Raw genomic sequence first — 15,536 nt, forward strand, 5'->3', positions numbered from 1 at the left:
ACTGAATGCTTAGTATGTGATCAATTGAGGGTTAAAAAAAAATAAAAAAAATTAACTCACCTTCTACTCTTGTTCGCGTAGTTCCCGGTCTCTTCTTTACTTCTTTAATGATGAACTACCGGCTAGGACCTGTGGTGACGTCAGATCACATGCTCCAATCACATGGTCCATCACCACGGTGATGGACCGTGTGATCTGACGTCACCAAAGGTCCTTTAGCCCACAGCTCATCATTAAAGAAGTAAAGAAGAGACCGGGAACTACGCGAACAAGAGGAGAAGGTGAGTTAATTTTTATTTATTTTTTTAACCCTCAATTGATCACCTACTAAGCATTCTGTATTCAGAATGCTATTATTTTCCTTTATAACCAGGTTAAAAGGGAAAATAATAACATCTACACAACACCGAACCCAAACCTGAACTTCTGTGAAGAAGTTCGGGTTTGGGTACCAAACATGCGTGATTTTTCTCACGCGAGTGCAAAACGCATTACAATGTTTTGCACTCGCGCGGAAAAATCGCAGGTGTTCCCGCAACGCACCCGCACATTTTCCCGCAACGCCCGTGTGAAAGAGGCCTTACACATGAGAGGCATAGCTCTGCCTAGGAGCTGTATACAGAAAACGGTAGGATATTTATAATCAAGACCATTTATATGCATTGGAACAATAAAACAATGGTTGCCAAACTCTACATACTCTTTACAAAAAGAGGAGAATACATCCTATAAAGGAGAAAGAAAACGTCTTCTTAGGCTACTTTCACACTCGTGTTTTGTGCGGATCCGTCATGGACGGATCCATTCAGATAATACAACCGTCTGCATCCGTTCAGAACGGATCCGTTTGTATTATCAGTAACATAGCCAAGACGGATCCGTCTTGAACACCATTGAAAGTCAATGGAGGACGGATCCGTTTTCTATTGTGCCAGATTGTGTCAGAGAAAACGGATCTGTCCCTATTGACTTACATTGTGTGCCAGGACGGAACTCTTTGGCTCAGTTTCGTCAGACGGACAACAAAACGCTGCAAGCAGCCTGCAGCGCGGAATGGAGACTGATCGGAGGCAAACTGATGCATTCTGAGCGGATCCTTTTCCATTCAGAATGCATTAGGGCAAAACTGATCCGTTTTGGACCGCTTGTGAGAGCCCTGAACGGATCTCACAAACGGAAAGCCAAAACGCCAGTGTGAAAGTAGCCTTATTCGTCCCACTCTATAATCCATTCCTGCTTCTATTAATTCAATGCAAGTGACAAATGGCACCTATTTGCAATGTATGAACCTGGTCTAGACTCCAGCCCAGATAAAGGTGTGTACGTACAGCGAAATGATAGCGAAAAATCAGCCCCTGGGATCCCTGCCAAGATAAATAGCTTCCAGCAGTCTATTAATACAGAGGAGAGGAGAGGTCATGTAACACGCTCCAGTCTCCTGCAGGCAACCAGCACTCACTCAGCATGAAAACCGTGCGGGCTCTGCTCATCCTCGGGATCCTTCTGTGTCACATTGTCTGTGTGCAAGGTAAGTGCTCATCTAAGTACCAGCAGCTGCTCCTGCACCAAGAAATGTTCCTTACATTGATTAGATATTCCGTTTTTTGGTTGTATTTTTTAAATCCCACTTTTGTTCTGTTTAATGTATTACTAATTTTCACATATTTAAAATTTCATTGACTGTACTTGTCTCTGGGTTTGGTCATATGGTCAGTTTGGTTAAATAAAAGAGATATGGCTAGAAATGGAAGTTAATATCAGATAGATAGATAGATAGATAGATAGATAGATAGATAGATAGATAGATAGATAGATAGATAGATAGATAGATAGATAGATAGATAGATAGATAGATCAATAGACGAATAGATGGACAGATGAATACAAACCAATTCCGTTTTATTTTTTATGGGAATAGTGCTGGTGAAAACTTCATTTAATTGCATTATATTGTTTTTTGCTTAATTTCGGTATGAATGTGTGCATCTCTTTTTAGGTTTTGCAACGTGTGTGGGTGCACTTGGGTACCAGTGAGTAATTGTGTACTATGAAATATATGTTTTCATAGATTTGAACCATTTTCAGCATCACGCGTCCATATATTTATTAATGTGCATCCGCGTTCCTTTAGCATTAAAATGGAATTCTTAATTTTAGATCTAAGTATAACTATCTACATGTAAGGCTACATGCACACGACCGTGCAATTTGCGGAACGGAACAGGCGGCCCATTGTAGAAATGCCTATTCTTGTCCGCAAAAAGGACAAGAATAGGACAGGCTTTATTTTTTTTGCGGGGCCACGTAACGGTGCAAAGGATGCGGACAGCACACGGAGTGCTGTCCACATCTTTTGCGGGCCCTATTGAAGTGAAGGGGTCCGCATCCGAGCCGACAAAACCGCGGCTCGGATGCAGACACGAACTACGGTCGTGTGCATAAAAGCTAACAGAGCGTACGTCTGGGTCTACACTGCAGCATTTCTCGTGCAACAGCAAGCCCCAGAAAACTGACTGACTTGTCTACAACTTGCTGTCCTGTGACTATTTTAGAATTGTGATTTGGTTGTAAAAATACAGCCAGGGCAATAAAGTAAATGGAGGAAAGTTTGTGTGTGATTTGCAACCTGCGACACAAAAGCCACCATGTATGTCGCATCGAAGTCGCAGCATGCCGAGTGTCGCATTACGATAGAATTGACAATCATGTGCAATATCATGCGTCGCACGACACGTCGCCGTGTAGCCCCAACCATTCAGGCTACAAACTGCAAACTTTCTTCTTTGCGTACAGTGGTTATATATATATACGTATAAAATCGGACAGCACTGCAAGACTTGAAAAAACGCGATATCTTTATTCACCCACGTGGAACAATTGCAACGTTTCAGCTCACAACTGAGCCTTTCTCAAGCTTGTGAGCTGAAACGTTGCAATTGTTCCACATGGGTGAATAAAGATATCACGTTTTTTCAAGTCTTGGAGTGCTGTCCGATTTCATACGTATATTAAGGGTGAGAAGCTAATTCCCTTGGACTTTGCACCTGAGCCCTCACTGGTGCCGCCGAATTCCTTCATCATATATATATATATAGAGAGAGAAAATTGAGAAAGGCTCAGATATGGAGCCGAAACGTCGCCATTGCCACTGAGGTGAATAAAGTATTTATTTTCATTTTTATTTTTGGAGTGCTGCCCTTTTTTCTTATTTATTTTTGCGGGATTGACTAGTCCCAGTGGGCCGTGCACCCACCATTACCTTAAGGCTGTGCTGCCCTGTTTTTTCATTTTATTTATATATATATATATATATATATATATATATTTATGGTCAGGGCTAGGAAACGTCAGCGTACGCAGAGACCCCCGCCCTGAGCAAGGTGGCTGAATTATGCCGGGAGCCACGACGAGGGTACACCAAGAAAAGGGGGCATACCCAGGGAAACCTTGGAAAAAGGGGCGGGGGGGAGGGGCGTGAAGCTCGGGCGCCTGGCTGGACGGGAGTGAGCGGAATATAAGGCCAGACGCCCCTCCCACAAATGCAGGCTGGAACCAGCCTTACCTATTTATGGTCAGGGCTAGGAAACGTCAGCGTACGCAGAGACCCCCGCCCTGAGCAAGGTGGCTGAATTATGCCGGGAGCCACGACGAGGGTACACCAAGAAAAGGGGGCAAAAACAACCATTAGTAACAAACATTTTATTACATGATTTACAAAGCCAAAGAACAAAAGGCACGTGCGATCTCAAGTTGAGGATCAGGAATATATCTAGTGTAGCAAGAGGACCGCCAACGCCCCATGCTTCGAATGACGTGAGCTGGCACCTGATGTCGTGATGCGGCAGAAGCTGCCCCTATGCGGAAAGAATGCCCTGATATAATTTTGGGGTCGTATCCTAAACCTTGGGCAAGAGCACGGATGCAGGTAATGAACCGTGTGGCGGTAAGGGGTTTGCCAGCGTGCGGCAGGAGAGGACTATCTGAAGGACCGACCTGAATAAGTGATAATAATTGGTGCAGCACCTGAACTGGGCACCATAAGTTGGAGGACGGATAAAATTTGATTGCAGTAGGGGGACCCGTCTGACTGGTCTTGGTAGAGGGAAGGAGAAGAGTGTAGCAACCTCGGCCCCAAGACAGATGCTGTTTCAACGGGTGACCCTGACGGTTCGGACCGGCTAAAACTTCCCCCGGCCTAAGAAACCCATAAAAAATGAGGTACATGGCTGCTTTCAAGACCAAGCTAGTGGAGGGCCCAAAAGGATGACCGTCCAAAGACGAGGAGAGAGCCCTAAACAACTCGCTAGACACGGGTTGCCTACGGCTCTGGGGCCCCTGACCCTCTTTCTGAATACCCCGAAGGGTGGCCTTAATGGCCTGAACAGAGAAAAAGGACCCGCGGTGTGGATCATCCAGCATGAAGTGGTGTTGCAGCCCGGCTAAATAGAGTTTGATGGTATTGTGTGACAGCCCCAGTTGGTAGTGACAATGGGCTAAAAAGGCCATGATGTGAGCCGTTTCGGAATGAAGACCCCTTGGGTGAGTTCTGGAGAATTTATCGAACGCCCTCAAGCCGGCCTGGTAATTCCTCGCTGTATTATGCGAAAGAGACTTTCTGACCAGACCCTTGGCTTCGTCTATGAGGACATCTAGCCCAGGATGAGGGTGCTGAAATGAGGCACGGGCGCACCTGACCGATCCGCGTCGGGCACTTCCTGGAAAAAAACGGGAAAATTAAAGCGGGAAAGAGCGTCCGCGGCCCTATTCTGCTCGCCTGATATATGTATGCATCGGAAATGAAAATTGTGGCGGAGGGACAGCCAGACTAGCTTGCGCAAAAAAGCCATGATCTTGAACGACTGGGCCCTGCCTTTGTTAACGATGTCCACCAAGGTCTGACTATCCGTGACAAAGGACACGGACGAATTAGACCAAAGGTGACCCCAAACCTGGGCTGCCGCCACTACGGGATATAGTTCCAGGAGGGGAGAGGATTTAAGAGCAGCAGGATCAGAGGCCAATTCTGGCGGCCATCCGGCGGCCAACCAATGGGACCTGAAAATGGCAGCGAACCCGACTGACCCCGCGGCATCGGAAAAGACGAGAGGAGAAGCTGAACCCCACTGTGGCACGAATAGCGAAATGCCATTCCAAGTGGACAGAAAACTGTCCCACATGCACAGGTCCGCGATGGCATGACCGTCGAGATGGACAACAGAATCCTGCTCTGGAGCGGAGGGCAACAGAGATAATAAACTGGCGAGAAAGGTCCTGCCTTGAGGCATGATTCTGGTGGCGAAATTAAGCATCCCCAGCAAGGATTGCAACTCGACCTTGGTCAAAGAGAGGGACCGGACCGCCCGAGAGATGGCAGATCGGATCCGATGCAATTTCTCGCTGGGAAGGCTGGCCTCCATCTTAACTGTATCCAGAATTATGCCCAAGAAGGTGACCCTGGTGGCCGGACCCTCCGTCTTGGCGGCAGCGACAGGGACCTGAAGACGGGCAAAAATATCCAAAAGAGTGTGAGGAATGGATGGGACCTGACTAGGACTTTCTACCATAAGGAAGTCATCCAGGTAGTGAACTACCATGGATAACCCGCCATGATGGATAAGGATCCAGTGCAGTGCTTTGGCTAGTTGGTCGAAAAGCCACGGGCTACTTTTAGACCCGAAAGTGAGACGGTTGGCGAAGTAGTAATTGCCCGCCCACTTGAAGCCATAATACTTCCAAAGCTGAGGGTGGATAGGCAGCTGCTTGAAAGCATCGGCTATATCTACTTTAGCCAACCAAGCCCCGGCCCCTGCCAGCAAAATGTACTGAATTGCCTCGTCGACCGAGGAATATTGCATTGAATACTCCTCGGATGGGATGAGAGAATTGAGACTCGGGATGGCCGACATATGAGGCGCAGAGAGGTCGTAAATGAGACGCTTTTTATTAGATGACAGTTTAGTAACAAGACCAATGGGACTGATGCGCCAGGACTGGAAAGGAATGTCTGAGAATGGACCGATGACAAACCCCTTGTCGACCTCCCGTTGGATGAGAGAGGTGACAGCCTCAGGATCGTTGGCCGCGGATAGCAGGTTAGGACCCGTCCAACAGCCCTGCGGGAGAGTAATGAGGCCCGTATGGAAACCCTCTCGGAACCCATCCAACAAGAAGGAGACAAAAAGCCGATCAGGGTGGTCCCGCAGGAGAGCAGCCAGTAACCCCAAATTAATGTCGGCTAGTCAGGAATCCTTGGCTGCCCTCCTGGGACAGGAGGAGCGGGGATGGGCCCGAAAACAAAGGGAACAAATATGGAGCGCCCGGCAGGAATTGAAGGCACATCCCTTGGCGTTAAAATTATTGCAAACCTGGTTGCCCCCGAGAAACACGATGGGTCTGCCCAGCTTATCTAACGACGGGGAAGACCTGGATGACCCAGAAGGACCTGCCGAGGGGGCTGACTGTGGGGCTTGCACCGGATTGGGACACCAGTCGGTAGAATGAAAAATGGACTGGCAGGTAGCACAGAGGGGGGCCTTGAGGCCCGCAAAATGCCGGCAAAACAATTCCATATCCAGCTCCGCCCAGCTAGACACGAACTGGAACTGACTCAAAGCGGCCGCGGCTTTAGCCGAAAAAGAACGATGATAATCGTAAAAAGCCGTGCCGCCGTATTTGTGCCCCAAGTCCGCAATCCGGTACAAGTAAGTGTCCAGCTCTGCCCTGCGATCTGGTTGAGCAGAACACACCACGTCCCTGTAAAGGCTGAAGGCCAGGACAAACTCGGACATAGATAGTTTCCTATTGAGCCGAGCATCCTTAGCTCTCAATACCACAGATACCTCTCCGCAGTTGACGACCCGATTCTCTGAAATATCCTGGGAGGCAATAAGGATGGATGCGAGGTTCACGTCCTTGCCCGCCAGGATATCCTTTTTAATATGCTCGGGGACGAAGTGGGAAGGGGCGATCTGAGGGGTGACAGAAGGCCTACCTGCAACGTCCAGCGGAATGGCAGGGGTGACTGCCGACCCTGGAAATTGCGGTAGAACCGTGGGCCTGGATTCCAGGACCGCTAACCTAGCCTGAATGTCCGAAACTGAGCCAGCCAGCCCAGCGATGGACGACTGAATCTGAGCTAAGGCCAGCTGTATAGCATCCGGGTTGGAAGGGCCCGCCATCGGGGCCGGGGCCGTCATCAGCAGGCGATACAATTCGGCCTTGCGAGCGGACGCCGGATGCCGTATCCCCCTGCGGTTGAGTTCGGCGACCAATCTAGGCACCGTCCAGCTTCTTAATGATGTACCGCTGTCGCGCCCAGAGACGGGAGTTCCAGGTATGGAGACGTTATCGACCATATCGGAGGAGACGTGGGACATATCTGACCTGAGAAAAAAGACGAATAAAGAACACCCAGAAAAAGCAACGAAAACAGACGTATGCGAAGAGGCCGGACGGAAGAATGTGAGAAACAATAAAGTAAAAAATGCCCATCGGACGAACACCTACCTGGTAGGACACGACTGAGTTTGGAAGCACGGCCCCAAAAACCCCAAATGCCAAAGATGGAGCTAATGAAAGGAAAATGACCCTGAGTAGAACCGAAATTGTAACCCTGCCTTGCGAACCCTCTATGAACTGACTTACCAGAGAGCGCTCCGGAATTGCCTGGTCGAAAACGTGGAACGCGTACAACTAAAGTCCGAACTAAAGGGAGGAACAATACAAGGATAGGATTTAAAGAACATAAACAGACCCTAAGAATAAACCGGAGACCCAGACAACCTGGGTGATCCAGGGACACTGACAACCTGGGCGATCCAGGGACACTGACAACCTGGGCGATCCAGGAACACTGACAACCTGGGCGATCCGGGGACATAGACAACCTGGGCGATCCAGGGACATTGACAACCTGGGCGATCCAGGGACACTGACAACCTGGGCGATCCAGGGACACTGACAACCTGGGGGATCCAGGGACATTGACAACCTGGGCGATCCAGGGACACAGACAACCTGGGCGATCCAGGGACACTGACAACCTGGGCGATCCAGGGACATTGACAACCTGGGCGATCCAGGGACACCGACAACCTGGGCGATCCAGGGACACCGACAACCTGGGCGATCCAGGGACACTGACAACCTGGGCGATCCAGGGACACTGACAACCTGGGCGATCCAGGGACACTGACAACCTGGGCGATCCAGGGACACTGACAACCTGGGCGATCCAGGGACACTGACAACCTGGGCGATCCAGGGACACAGACAACCTGGGCGATCCAGGGACACTGACAACCTGGGCGATCCAGGGACATTGACAACCTGGGCGATCCAGGGACACCGACAACCTGGGCGATCCAGGGACACCGACAACCTGGGCGATCCAGGGACACTGACAACCTGGGCGATCCAGGGACACTGACAACCTGGGCGATCCAGGGACACTGACAACCTGGGCGATCCAGGGACACTGACAACCTGGGCGATCCAGGGACACTGACAACCTGGGCGATCCAGGGACACTGACAACCTGGGCGATCCAGGGACACTGACAACCTGGGTGATCCAGAGACATAGACAACCTGGGCGATCCAGGGACATTGACAACCTGAGTGATCCCAGGACCCCGCAAAAGGGGGAACCGGGAAGTAACGTGAAAAAATCCCCTCGCAAATTCTGGCACCATGATGCTGGAGGATTTCGAGCCCGGAAATAAGCGTGAATTGATATATTGTTTCTCTTTTTTTTTTTTTTTTTAAATAACGCCCCCCCTTTTTTTTTTTTTTTTTTTTTTAACAACCAGCATTGCAGCTCCTAAACCCGCTGGTGACCTGCCGGAGGGGTTCAGGAGGCATGAATGTAGCGAAGCCCCCCTGGACACAGGAGTACCCCTTCACCAAACCTGAGAACCGTGCATGCCTCCAGAGCTGACAGCGCAGCTCCCGAGGCATAACACGCCGACTCGCCCTGACACCGGAGCACCCCTGCACCATAACATCAGAATTCGCGAGTACCTAAAGTGCAGACAGCGCTGTTATAAAGGCATGAACAAAACCCCGCCGTGACACAGGAGAACCCCTGCACCAAAACCACAGACTTAATGAGAACTTTTAGGGCATGCAAACAAAGCCACGCCGCGGCGCTGCCGCTGGCCCCTGAACTCTTAATGAGCTTCATGCAGAGCGGCATAAATGGAAGTGTGCTGAGTTAGGACACCGCTCCCCCGACCCGGCCGCCTGTGCCTGCGTGGGCGGAACATGCTGGGGGAGAGCGGCATCCCACCGGGCAACCCCCCGAAGCCAGATAACCCGGGCGAACGAGAAAGTAGAGTGGGGACGCGACACCCCGATTACCTGGCAGGCTGGCGGCGGAACTGGCGGCGGAGGCACGTGACCGCGATACCCGGAAGTGACGATACTGAAGGAGGGAGCGTAAGCCGCAGTAATGCGTGAAGCTCGGGCGCCTGGCTGGACGGGAGTGAGCGGAATATAAGGCCAGACGCCCCTCCCACAAATGCAGGCTGGAACCAGCCTTACCTATATATATGTATATGTGTATGTGTTTTCTCTTATTTTAATTTTTTTTTATTGCAATGACAGGGTAGACTTTTTAGCCCAAAAAAGACCAGGTTATCCCTGTCAGTAGAGGCCATAATGAAAAGCACATGGTACCTGAATACACTGCAACCTCTCAACTATTTAGACATGAGAAGTGCCCGCTGCGAGATCATTATACATGTATTTACCTTATATTTACTTTCTGCTTTTAGACTGTATTTTATATATTTAATATTATTGTTACATAGTCACCTAGTTGATAAGGTTCAATTGATCGAATTTTGTATTGTATACATTTTTCTAATAAAATTTTATGTTTTCGTCTATTAGTTTATAATATTTCATATCATTTATTTTGAGGGACATGTTGGAAAAGCCTTGTATTTAGTTGTGATTCTGCGGAGAACCCCCCCACGGCTGTCTTTGGGACAATGGGATGAGATGCATGTCCTGTCCTGACCCATTCATTTCAGGTTCTGTGTACGTTTTTCATGCATCATCTCTGAGTTCAGGAAAAATCGCAGCATGTTCTATATTGTGCGCTTTTCATGCAGCCCTGGCCCCATAGAAGTGAAATGGTTTTCTGAAAAACGGAAGGTGTCCGGATGCAATGTCATTTTTCACTGATCGTTGCTAAGAGAAGTAGATTGTTATTCTTCAGTTTTTCTTCAAGCGCGTGAAAAATACATGAAAACTGATCCTGTGAAAAAAAAAAACAGAAAAACTGAATGCAATCATAGACAAAACCGATTTAATGTGCGTGCAAAACCATAAATTTTTCCCTGAACAGATCCTGACACAATCCCTATAGCTTGTGTAGCCTATAGAACATGCTGCGATTTTTCCTGAATGCAGAGATGATCATTGGTAATGCTCATGTACACAGATAGTGTTGAGCGAATTAAAGTCCACAAAGTAATTTCAGGATAAATTTGATTCGCCGCAAAGCCAAATTTCCTTGTTATTCGTGGTAGCGAATTGATTTAATCTGAAATAGTGTAAAAAAATAAAAATCATACCTCATCCATTTGCACACGACGGTGATGACGTCACCACGGGACGCGTGAGATTTCGCAAGCAAATCGATTAGATAAGTGTGATTTTTCATTTTTACGAAACTTGACACGTTTCTATATATCAGATGCAGCGATCATGTATGAATGCGGCATCTGAGGGGTACAGTGACAGGGACCGGCACAATCGCTGTAACCAGTCATTGCACCCACTACTTCTTGATGAAGTAATTCGTCACAAAGCAATTTTTTCTAATAAAATTCAGCAAAAACAGCCGAATTGAACTTTTAAATAATCGCTATACACAGATAGGGTCAGGATTCCTTCTGAGTTCTGTGCGTTCACAAGATGCATGGCATCCATGTGGAAAACTCGCTCGTGTGAAAAAGGCATTACTCTGTTTTGCCTAGTAAAGGGACTCCCTCCCTGGTGTTCATTGAATCTCTGTGTCCTTCCTAAGGCCCGACACTAGATATAATACAATGTATTCGTTTTGCCCAACGTTTTCCTCTAAAGAGATAGTCCCACAATTAAATGTAACATATCACATAAAAGGACACATTTTCAATTGGAATCCTTTTCAAATAATACTCACGAATAGTGTTGAGCGAACTTCTGTTTTAAGTTCGGCGTCTAAAGTTCGGCTTCTGGGTTAGCAAAGAATCCCGATATGGATTCCGAATTCCGTTGTGGTCCGTGGTAGCGGAATCAATAATTGGCCATTATTGATTCCGCTACCACGGACCACAACGGAATTCGGAATCCATATCGGGATTCTTTGCTAACCGGAAGCCGAACTTTAGACGCCGAACTTAAAACAGAAGTTCGCTCAACACTACTCATGAGTCTAGATCCGGGTTCAGCAACCTCCGGCACTCCAGCTGTTCTGAAACGACAACCCCCAGAAGAACAGCCGAGCAAGTGTGCATGCTGGGAGGTGTAGTTTCACAGCAGCTGGGGTGCCGAAGGTTGTTGATCCCAGGGTCTACATATTGCTGTTACATACTTGTTATGGCCCCTGCTGGAGTTAACCCTTTTTCCTCCAGTAGCATGGACTGACTCTAAACTATAGACAATATTTCACATCTCATTTACACAATCCCAACTCACTCAGCCTAGAATTTGAGGTATGGCCTCTCAGGTTCGAAACGCATAAGAGTTAAATGCCTTTCAAAGATACCTCAATAAAAAAAAAAATCTTTTAAATCTCAATTGGACACATGCTGTATACCCCAGACGTATACAACATAACACATACCCCACACAGTCCATCAGTCCAGGAACAACGATGTTGGCAACCACTGCACTCTTAGCAGTCAACAGGAGACATGCACAAGCCACAGCTCATATCTACAGAGCTACTTTGGGGGTTCTTTAGGTAAAACTATTAATGTCTACACTTTTCTATACAGAGGTACACTGTTTAAGGGGGTTTTCCAGTTATAGTAATTTTTAAGCAAATGCCTGCAGCATACCCCCTGAAACAAGATTCATACTTTCCTGCTCCATGCCGCTCCGGTCGTCCGCGCTGTCTTCGCAGTCTCCATCTTCCGGTCCTTGCTCTGTTTGCATCCGGCTATGCTTGGACATGGTCACTGCTCCAGTCAATGACCAACATCAGTGGTGACGTGCTGAATGTGGCCATGTCACCCCTGAAACCTGTCATTGGCTGGCGCAGTGCATGTGACCATGTCCAAGCATCGCTGGATGTAAACAGAGCAGGGACCGGAATAAAGAGACAGCGCGGACAACCGGAGCGGCATGGAGCAGGTGAGTATGAATCTTCTGTTTCATGGGGCACTTGCTTAAAAATCTTAATCACCGAAAAACCCCTTTAAAAGGGAACCTTATTGAAGATTTTAGACTGCTTGGTCAATGCAGGGTCAATGAAGTCGGTAATCACTGAAACACATGGGCCTGAATAGGAGCTGTCTACAAAAAATGGCCGCATTTTTATCAATACTTTTTTTTTCACATTTTCTTATTTTATTTTAAGATGCAATAGATCAAAAAATACTGATTGCAGCTGTACACCTTAATCATGGTATATTGCACAATGGAGCAGGTTTTGGCAGAGACCCAAACCTCTGTTCTTAAGATGAATTCTCAGCGTTTAGAATAATGTTTAGATAAAGACATTACAATGACAAACGTTAGCTGCAATCTCCAGTGTATCGCAAAGTTATTACACGTGCCAACATTCATTCAGATTTTTCTATCCCTGCCAAGGCTACGGAAACCAGGCCTTAAAGTTCAGATAAATGTATCTTGCACAAGCAAAGCCAGAACCTGTGGAAACACAAGAAGAAGATTGTGAGACGATAAATGCGTTGGTGGAAAACTCATTATTTACATCAGTAGGGAAGGGATTCTGTAATCGCTCAAAGTATCTCAGCCCAAAGACTGACTTGACACAGAAAAACGTATGTAATGCTGAGTCACATCAATGCTTCACCTTTAAACTTGTCTTCCTAAAAGACGGTTGTTATGTGTGAACCATCAGCACGCTGCGTTTGTATCATTACTAGGGGTGAGCAAATTGGGTTCAGATTGAAGCATCCGAATTTGATTCTTTTAAAAACAACGTTCATAATATGGGCTCCATCCTACTTTAAAATGTATGTCCTCCGAGGAGGTCTTTCCAAAGATTCTGCAAATATCGGGAGACTTACTAGGTCTCACCTCTGTCACTTGTCACTTTGTTTATTCGCATTAATTACTGTATAAAAATACGAAGCTGAACTCCATTTTGTTAATGAGGCACGAAGCCCAGTTCAACTTCCTATTTTGAAAAAAACTGATGGTTTTACACGCAAGTTCAGTCAGTTTTGTCTGCGATAGCGCTCAGTGTTTTTAGTTTTTTTCCGCGCAGGTGCAATAAGTTTTTGATGCATTTTTCACGTGCGTGAAAAAAACCCTCAAGAATAACAATCTACATCTCCTAGCAACCATCAGTGAAAAACGCATTGCATCCAGATTGCTTCCGTATTGCACTTCCGTGGACCCAGAGCTGCGTGAAAAACGCACAATATTGTCACGGATGTTCCTGTGGCAGGTACCAGGAGATTGTACTCTGTGGTGTTTCTGGAGTTGCCAGTTTTCTACTTTAAGCTAAGTCTTGTCTTTTCCTATTGTATTGTGTTTTTTATATTCCCTGTTGTTTGCATCTGGGCCTGAGACAGAGACTTCCATTCATCCATCTGGGGAGGAATGGGTTGTCTCTGGTCCTAACCTTATTCCAGGGCCTTATAGGGAAATCAGGGCCTAAGTATCCTGCATATGAATATTCCTACCTTCAAGGTCAATGGAGTATATTCAGACCATGGTCTTGTTACCAGTGGGGTACCTCAGGGATCTGTTCTGGGACCCATATTGTTTAATATCTTTATCAGCGAAATTGCAGAAGGCCTCGATGGTAAGGTGTGTCTTTTTGCCGATGACACAAAGATTAGTAACAGGGTTGATGTTCCTGGAGGGATACACCAAATGGAAAAGGACTTAGGAAAACTAGAGGAATGGTCAAAAATCTGGCAACTAAAATTGAATGTTGATAAATGCAAGATAATGCACCTGGGGCATAAAAAACCAAGAGCAGAATATAAAATCAGTGATACAGTCCTAACCTCAGTATCTGAGGAAAGGGATTTAGGGGTCATTATTTCAGAAGACTTAAAGGTAGGCAGACAATGTCATAGAGCAGCAGAAAATGCTAGCAGAATGCTCGGGTGTATAGGGAGAGGCATTACCAGTAGAAAGAGGGAGGTGCTCATGCCGCTCTACAGAGCACTAGTGAGACCTCATTTGGAGTATTGTGCTCAGTACTGGAGACCATATCTCCAGAAGGATATTGATACTTTGGAGAGAGTTCAGAGAAGAGCTACTAAACTGGTACATGGATTGCAGGATAAAACTTACCAGGAAATATTAAAGGACCTTAACATGTATAGCTTGGAAGAAAGTCGAGACAGAGGGGATATGATAGAAACTTTTAAATACATAAAGGGAAACAACAAGGTAAAAGAGGAGAGAATATTTAAAAGAAGAAAAACTGCTACAAGAGGACATAGTTTTAAATTAGAGGGGCAAAGGTTTAAAAGTAATATCAGGAAGTATTACTTTACTGAGAGAGTAGTGGATGCATGGAATAGCCTTCCTGCAGAAGTGGCAGCTGCAAATACAGTGGAGGAGTTTAAGCATGCATGGGATAGGCATAAGGCCATCCTTCATATAAGATAGGGCCAGGGGCTATCCATAGTATTCAGTATATTGGGCAGACTAGATGGGCCAAATGGTTCTTATCTGCCGACACATTCTATGTTTCTACGTTTCTATTCATATTGATAGATAGTTAGGGCCCGGATTAGGGTTGTTTAGGAGGTGACCTGTTCCTTCCCTAGTTTCCAGGCCCAGTTACTGTTGCCCTTCTCTCCTGTGTTCAGTGTGGAGTTTCCCCCCACACTGATTGTGACAAATATAGAGCATTCTGCAATTTCTCCTGAACGCAGAAATGATGCATGAAAAACGTCACACGAGGGAGTTTTCCGTCCGGGTGAGATGCATGAAGCAAACGTATAGCATCCAGACTGAATACTGACCCATTCATGTCAATGGGTCTGTGCACACGAACGTTATTTTACACGCATCATTTCTGCATTTGGGAAAAATTGCAGCGTTTTTTTCACACGCGTGAAAATCGCATCCAAAACTGATTACACCTGCGCGGAAAAAACTGAAACACTGAATGCAATCACATAAAAAACATGGACTGAAGTTGGGTGCAAAACCATCAGTTTTTTCCTGAACAGACCCTGACACAATCTGTATCATTCGTGTGAAAGGGGCTCAGTATTTGGTCAGTATTTTGCATCAGTATTTGGTCAGTATTTGTAAGCCAAAACCAGAAGTGGAACCTACAGAGCCTCTTCTGTGTTTTGGACCCACTCCTGGTTTTGGCTTATT

At 46.7% G+C, this 15,536-nt stretch overlaps 1 long non-coding RNA gene across 1 annotated transcript in view; it reads left to right on the top strand.

Annotated features, from left to right (window-relative positions):
- Positions 1–1,418: 1,418 nt before the first annotated feature.
- The window catches only part of LOC120991337, a 58,139-nt gene continuing 44,021 nt past the window's right edge, over positions 1,419–15,536 (top strand). The window contains exon 1 of the long non-coding RNA XR_005776632.1: positions 1,419–1,528. This is a non-coding gene — a long non-coding RNA (uncharacterized LOC120991337). The remainder of the gene's footprint in view (positions 1,529–15,536) is intronic.

The sequence above is a fragment of the Bufo bufo genome, chromosome 2 (assembly GCF_905171765.1).
Source record: "Bufo bufo chromosome 2, aBufBuf1.1, whole genome shotgun sequence".
Classification (NCBI taxonomy): Eukaryota; Metazoa; Chordata; class Amphibia; order Anura; family Bufonidae; genus Bufo; species Bufo bufo.